The sequence below is a fragment of the Palaemon carinicauda genome, chromosome 14, assembly GCF_036898095.1.
Source record: "Palaemon carinicauda isolate YSFRI2023 chromosome 14, ASM3689809v2, whole genome shotgun sequence".
Lineage (NCBI taxonomy): Eukaryota > Metazoa > Arthropoda > Malacostraca > Decapoda > Palaemonidae > Palaemon > Palaemon carinicauda.
Genome location: NC_090738.1, coordinates 69,820,893 through 69,828,831, shown reverse-complemented (window position 1 = coordinate 69,828,831; position 7,939 = coordinate 69,820,893). Strand labels below are relative to the sequence as shown.

Genomic DNA, 7,939 nt, shown 5'->3' with positions numbered 1-7,939 from the left:
ATTTAACTTACTATGCAGCCGCATCCTTTCTGCTCAGTATGTAGTATTTATAGCTGTTCCCGATCATTTGGCGTTCGGTGTGATAGTTACTGTATGATTTAGAAAAATCCTACAGAATATTGAAATATATCACAAAAACATCACTTAAATTTAACATTTAAAACATATAAAGTTCACGAGAATATAAAAAGAAATAAAAAGCTTTTGTTCGTAAAAGGGATCACAATATCAAACTCTTCACATTTAAGGTGAACTTAGATGAACTTTTTTATGTATATGGAACTGCCAAATAAAGCACAACTGAAGCTCTGGATGCATTCAAAAAGTGATTATTCTTGGCAGTTAATGTTTTGGCTCAATAACTGTTAAGTCCAAGAAATACCATTTCTATGGTTAAGAGTAAAAATAAATAAAAACAGTCGTTGTCTTACTTCATTAGCCTCTTAAAACAAGGCTATGTTGTTTGAAAATATTTAAGTTTGAACCGTTCAATTATTACTAATCCAGCAATTCCCACGTAATATAACGTTAAAATTCTAAAAATTCAGGATTCTTTTTTATGTGAAAAAGTGTATAAAGGAACTTTATTAAATAAATATTGAAGCATATTATTTGAATGGAGTTTTTTTTTTTTTCTACTCCAGGTTCATACAAAGAGTGTTCAGTACAAAGATCAATTTCCTAAAACGAACAATTTCGAATCTCTCTAGTTTTTCTCAATCAGGATACTTAAATAAAATCACTGGCGTCTTAGAAATACTAATGTTTTTTCTTCTTAAATCAGTATACCTTGATGTCATTAAAATTACTAGTTTAGAGTTAACACAATAAAAGTGAAAGATATTAAAGTGGAAAAAATACGTAATAATCTGAAAGAAGTAACTAAAAGGTCAATAAGAATAGGAAAATAATTCTAGAGAGAGTGTGTGAGAGAGAGAGAGAGAGAGAGAGAGAGAGAGGAGAGAGAGAGAGGAGAGAGAGAGAGAGAGAGAGAGAGAGAGAGAGAGTCATAAATTAGCGTTCTTATTACTATATATATATATATATATATATATATATATATATATATATATATATATATATATATATATATATATATATATATATATATATATATATATATATACAGTATATATATACAGTATATATATATATATATATATATATATATATATATATATATATATATATATATATATATATATATATATATATATATATATATATAAATATATATACACATATACATATATTGTTTTTATAGATGTACCTTGAGAATCTCATTCAAAAAACTTTGTTCACCATATATTAATAGAAATTCTTCAATCATGATGCAGTATTCGATCATATACAGCAACAACAGACACATAATCTATTTTAGTGGTAGTTTTAATTCTTTATATGCATAAAAAAATATTTAATTACACCCAGACAACAAACGATATTATTAACGTAAGGCAACAGATACATTTTGTTCGCTTATAAGAGTGCAAAACCCTTTGCCTTTAGCAGCATTACTTTATAGGCCTCGGCTGTACCTCGTACCAGTCACAGATTGGGTACTTAGTCAGAGAGTTTTTCAGTTATGCAAATCACAAACGCACACATAAGAATTAAAGTCGCATAAATACACAAACAAGGCCAATGAAACCAATATAGCATGTTGTATATCACAAAACCTTTAACCTTCCATAATGTAATCAAACTGTCCTTGGATAATGGCCAATCATCCCACCAAATCTAATTTGATTTAGTGAAATAGTTTTGTTAGGCGAATCGCAAACACAGACAAACATACAAACAAAAAAATACACAAACAAGGGTAAAGGCATCACTATATCATGTTATATATCACAAGATAGATAATTGAATCAGGCAAATTTTTTCAATATTTTGATGAAAATCCGAAAAAAATTGGCGATGATAGGGCAAAAAGAATTCTGTTACTTTTTCTTGAATTTAGCTTTGAATATTGACCCGATCCTTCCCAAACCCTAATCAAAATATAGTTGGATCATGGCCAATCATTCCACAACATTCTTTTAAGATTCGGTCAAATATTTTTCGAGTTATGTGAGTCACATACAATAACATTACTATATCTTATTCTATATCACAAGATAGATAGGTGAATTATTGACCTTTTTGCACTAGTTTCAAGCAAATCGGATAAAAATTGACAGAGACAGAGTAAACATATTTCTTTTTTTATCTTTTAATTACCTTTACCTCGTCTTTTGGACCCAATCATTTCAGAATCTACTTAAACTCTCCTTGGATTATGGCTGCTCATCCTACCGAATTTTATGATATTCGGTCAAATAGTTTTGAGTTTTGCAATTGGGTTTTCACCTTTTTGTGCAAAGCCTTTCGTCGATTACCCTGTGCAATACTCCTTCGAAGGAGAGACATGCATCCTAGCACAAACGTGTTCATCAGCGATAATGCTACCAATTGGATATCATGTTTTTTAGAAATGGGAAAACAAACCACCCCGTGTCTTTAAAATCAAATTAACATAAGTTTTCCTGGCTCATGAGCCAGTTCGATCACAGCCATCCCATCAGACCTCCCAAGACTTTTGTACACTTCCAAAAACTCCAGGGTTGATAGCATCATTGTCTTTTTGAATTGCGTTACTGCTCCATACTGATGGTCGAGCTAGGAAACAACATAGAGGTAGGCTAAAGTAGACAACTCCATAGCCGAGAAGTTGTAAAAGCAGCTTTCTATGGCATGTGAAGAAACTCTTGCTGCCTAGAGAGGACGGGTCACAAGATCTCAATTGACCGACTGGAATCTAGGAAGTTCTCAAATCCACAGATCTGATCATCAACTTGATCTAGGTCAGATAAACAAGATACTACCATGCCAACTACAAGGAGGGCATCGAGCATTGAGGAGCACTGGAGTGATGACAAAGGACCGAGGCTCTCCCAAAAAGTAGATATCAAAGTTGCCATCCCCTAGTCATTGCAGGGCCAGATGAAAACATGGACCTTCACAAAGAAACTTTCTGCTTTCAGTAGTTTTTCCCCATAGGCACCAAACTACAGTCCGATGTCAGTGTGACATTCATATTACCCTCGTTTTAAGCTTGGGCTGAGGATGTGGTATGACATTCAGCCCAAGGACAGAACCAAGTACATAATCGGGGTCTCATAAAGGCCCCAGAAAGGAAACCCATGCACTGGATTACACTAGAGATGGACATAGGATAATATACTGCCCGCCCCCCACCTACCACCCTGCATAACAGGGTATGGGAATGGCTATGAGCCCCGAACTATTTGTTGGAGCTATTATATCAACTAGCTTGATCAATATTTAACTAGATGAGGGAGGAGCAGGAGTCTACTATCTTATAAGGAAGGGTGATAGAGGTTCCTGAAGCTCCTCCATCCTCCCAGGAACAGAGAGAGTACGGAGTTGTATGCTCCTATCCTGACCACCTATTGGTGTAACCAGGGCTGCCAGAACAGCTAAGCTTACCAAAGTCACTGTGTCCGTCCAACCTCCTTGAAAGAGAGATAGTGTCGAATAATGGCCTCTCCCGGTGATAATGGCTGAATTTCTTGGATTTCTTCGACCTTTTCCTTTACTACTACTTCTTTTTCTTCATTTTAGAAGAGGTCGAGATCAGAGTTCGAGAATGAAGAGGAACACAGGTAAGAGGAGTTAAAGAGGGAAGAACAGTGCACCTACTTTTTCCTCCTCCTAGCTCTAGCTTTAGGCTCTGCAAACAGAAGAGTTACGGTTTGAGTGTTCAGTATTGATGTTAACAATGCTCCGTCGTAGAAAGAAACCACAGAAGTTGCTCTAACAAGACTCACAACACAGACATACACACTGTTGCTGGTGAGAGGTACTCGTGACCCTACTCAACGGGGCCAGAGGGAGCATGCGATACAGGCTCTAGACCCCCAGAAACAAGGATCAAGGCACAATCATGCAACCTAAAAGATGCTCAGAGGGAGTTTGGATCTAAAGCCAGTTTACTAAAAGCAGTTTTCTCATCTACCTTTCCACTGCCAAGTAAAAAATTCTATCTCAATTCCATCATAAATAATCCAACTATGCATTTAGTTCCTGCAATAGAAAAGAAATATTAAAAAGGTTGGCAAAGTGCTGGTAGTAGCCTACATGCATTATGGTCAGCAGTTGAATCAAATGTGACCAATTCTGGTTAGGAAAGGTGGGTGAGTGTCCTTACTGGCATCATTTACCAGCTGGTTAATTTGTAGTTAACAAATTCTAACTACTGTCTCCAGCCGAGTCTATATCCCTAATTGAGGACGAAGCTTTACATGACAAGAAAGAACAAACATTTCAAAAACAACAAAAAAATGTCCATATGAATGTTCACCATGTGACTCACAATGGAGCTTTATGTAGTGCATATTTTCTTACCTTCAGTTAGGAAAATTATGACACAATTGCTACAACAATTCTCAATATATCGCTATAATAATCCATAAGAAAATCTACCATATGGTCCACACTAGGTCCTATACACTAAGTGCCTATCCTAATACATCACTAGGCTACACTAAATTCTCATTTCTGGTTTTTATCATGATCAACAATTCAACGTAAAAGAACACTATATATGACACTCATGGTAACTTGTAGACCAGGATTAGATCCATGGCAAAATCTGGATAATGCAAAGAAAAAAAATTCCTATTTTATCTGACAATATGAAACATTCACTTAACTATAATCTAATAGATTTCAGAGACTTCTCAAAATTAAGGACAGTGTCAGTTTCCAATGAGCTGGAGCAATTTTCAACAGACGTTGTTAGAAGGATTGGACATACGGACTGACTCACTTCGCGTTTGATCCCCGTGTGCACTAAGATCAGCAATCTCCAATGCACTAAGTGTAGGTTCAAAGTGTTTTCCTATTAAAAGAAATAATGTGGTTTGAGTTCTTATATTGGATGCATCCACATATTGTTCCGTCCATATGGCAAGCTTTCTTCGACAAACTTCAAGTGGACATCAGAAGTGTAGAAGCGGAGAACAAAGTTCTGTATACATTTTTGACCTGTTGACAGAAATAATTTGAGTTGCGTTCGTTAGTGGTTAACGAATCGGGAGTGTCACAGAGCAGGGGCAATTAGATGATAAATGAAGAGAGGCGGTGAATTAGACAAATTTTACAACGCAAGAAGAATCATTGTCCAAGGTAATTTTCAGAGAAACTTGAGCAGAAATCTTCTTCAAACCAAGTGAAATAGAACTTTGAATCTTGGGTATTACATAATAGAAGAAATATAAGTCTTTCGCTGAATTTTGGGTTATTGGAATCGTTTATCATAATGGTAATAGAAAATTATTTCTTGTAAACTACAGACACATGCGGTGAGAGCGGAGACATTGGGAGAGAGTTATAAGAATCAGATCATAAAAAAAAAAAATGGTTAGTGGAAGTCTCGTGGCATATTGAAGCCTTCTATGGCTCAGGTAGGCTTACCAAGGCAGGTGATTTTATTTAGGGTCACCCACTCACTACTGGGACTAATGAAACTCATATTCTACGCCCTTATTCTTGTTCCCAGCTGTTCTTATTCTCGACTCATTACTAGGTGGTCTGAAGGCTTGTCTCGACTTGGGGTAGTGGTGCCAGGTGATGCAACCATATCAGACTTATTATCAACCTACATCCCCTCTCCCTGGACTAACTGTTGACATGGAAACAGATTCAGTACACGTGTGTTTGGGTCATCAGAAATCAAATAAAGAGGAAAACGATTAGAGCTTCTTCCCATGCTACCCAAGGACTGTGGAGATGAGGTCATAGGTCGGCGTGAGTCATGCACATTCAATTTCAATTTATATTTTTGGCTTTTGTCTAAAATTATTTATTCATTTGTGACAGGATAAATCATATCCTGATACACTGAAGCCCATTTCACACGAGGTGCAAATGCAGGGTGGGTACTCGGATTTGCCTACAATTCTTTTTCAAAAAAGTTACCCGATCCCACGGTCCAAGTCAGGTAGTAGGCACAGAAAAGGAGAAAATATGACTTAGGCTACACGTTGGGCAGAGGGAGTGGTGTTAGACTAGTGCCAAAAAATAGTCAGCCACTCATCCAAGGACTCGACAACAGTCACCAAGATCGTTTGCCCGTAGTTTCCTCGTCAATGATGTCTTCTGTACCCGTGGTCTCTATACATATGACAAAACTGGCCACAGCATCTGCACGCTGTGCATTTCCCCCTTGTGTGGAAGTGGGTAGACACGTTTTTCACCGATGGCAGTGATATACCTTGTCTGTATCCTCTACTTTAAAGTTGTGTTATTTATTTTATTGGTCCCGCGAGCACCTTTAAAACTCCAATAGAATTGTATAAACACCCATTTAGCCTTTGAGATGCAAGGGCCAATGTTTATAGAGATGGTGATAAATAAATTTCAGCATTTAAAAAAAAAATAACCCGACAACATTAATGGCATTGAAGACGTGAAACAAAAACTTGCACTTCAGTCTACATATAAGAGAAATGCAACAAGTAACAAAGTCAAAGAAATATCATATCTTATCAGTTTAATTTCTCCACAAATTCCGTGTATAGTTATACACCAACTATGCTAGAAAATCCTAGTCATATTTTGCATGGAAGGGGTGTATAGCTGCATCCTGTTGACATTGCCGCCTCTAATAGAGCAGTAAGGACAAACTTCCATGTCATATCAATAATTGATTCTATTGTTTATGGGTTCCAGTTTCGAGATACAATTGAAAAACACCGATTTAATCTCTTGTAAATTAGGAAATCTAGTTCTATTATATTATACAACTCCGTAGTATCGTAACACAACTTTAAAATTGCTCCCTTTAGCATCATCTCTACACCAAATCATACTCTTTTCTAGCACAATCAATAAGTAAGAATATTAATTTTGGCGAATATCACTAAAGGTTTTAGTTAATTTCACATCAATCACCCTTGCTGTAGTCACCAGGCTCTCAGTAATCGACTCTTGTTTGGACGCAAACATAAATATAACAAAACATGTTCGATGAGAACCAAAGCCCACTAAACATTTTGTCGAGTTGACGGAGCTGTATACTAAAATTGTAAATTTCCATCAAGTATGGGTTATTTGCCCACTAAAAGGCGAGTCATTAATTCTAACAATTGAATTTACATTTCAGCTCAATGTTGCTAGATATGATAGGCTAATTCAATCACTTCAACTGGACTATTAATAGTTTCTAGTTACTAGAATACTCAAAACTATTCGTACAGGACATTAAACATTCAATTTATATTTTGCTCGTTAAGAACTAAGTACCTTATTTAGACCACGAACTTTCATTATTTAAGAGTTGCTTAAAGAACAATTCCATATATGAAATGGATCCCTCAATTCCTAAATTTACAAGTGGCCAAACGTAATCACCCTCTTTTCATTAAATTACAGAATAAAGTTGTCATGAATCTTTATTCTTCCATTTAATGGTCTGACTTTGCAAGCAATCAAAACCGATATTCTGCAGGTGTTTAAGAACTTTTTTCCCTTTCATATTTCTAATGTTTGGATTAAAGTAAATCCTAACCTTTAAATACTTGGTGTAATGTAAATTGCAGCTTGCCTTTAGCGTCATATTTAAATGGAGCAAATAAATTCCAACTTTGAAAGTTTCAATTTCTATTATTGAGAGTTTATTAATAACAAATGTCAAGTGCAACGTCAGGTATTGCGACTCGGGAGATTACTGTAAAACTTTACTTTGATTGAAGCCAGATAATGTAGTCATAATAGGATGCATAGGATTGTTTTCTATGCGAGCTTCCAAACAGCTTGTGGACAGTCAAAGTAGTTATATTTTTTTGTATTTTTATTCAGATTAAGAATTAGGTAAAACAATTAGAACATACTAGACAAAACATTCTAGGTCAGGTTAAAAACAAATTAGAGA

At 35.7% G+C, this 7,939-nt stretch overlaps 1 long non-coding RNA gene across 1 annotated transcript in view; it reads right to left on the bottom strand.

The window, feature by feature from the left end:
* Positions 1-7,840: 7,840 nt before the first annotated feature.
* LOC137653205 (uncharacterized) overlaps positions 7,841-7,939 on the bottom strand; it is a 1,166-nt gene continuing 1,067 nt past the window's right edge. The window contains exon 3 of the long non-coding RNA XR_011046426.1: positions 7,841-7,939. This exon is cut by the window's right edge and continues 191 nt beyond it. This is a non-coding gene — a long non-coding RNA (uncharacterized lncRNA).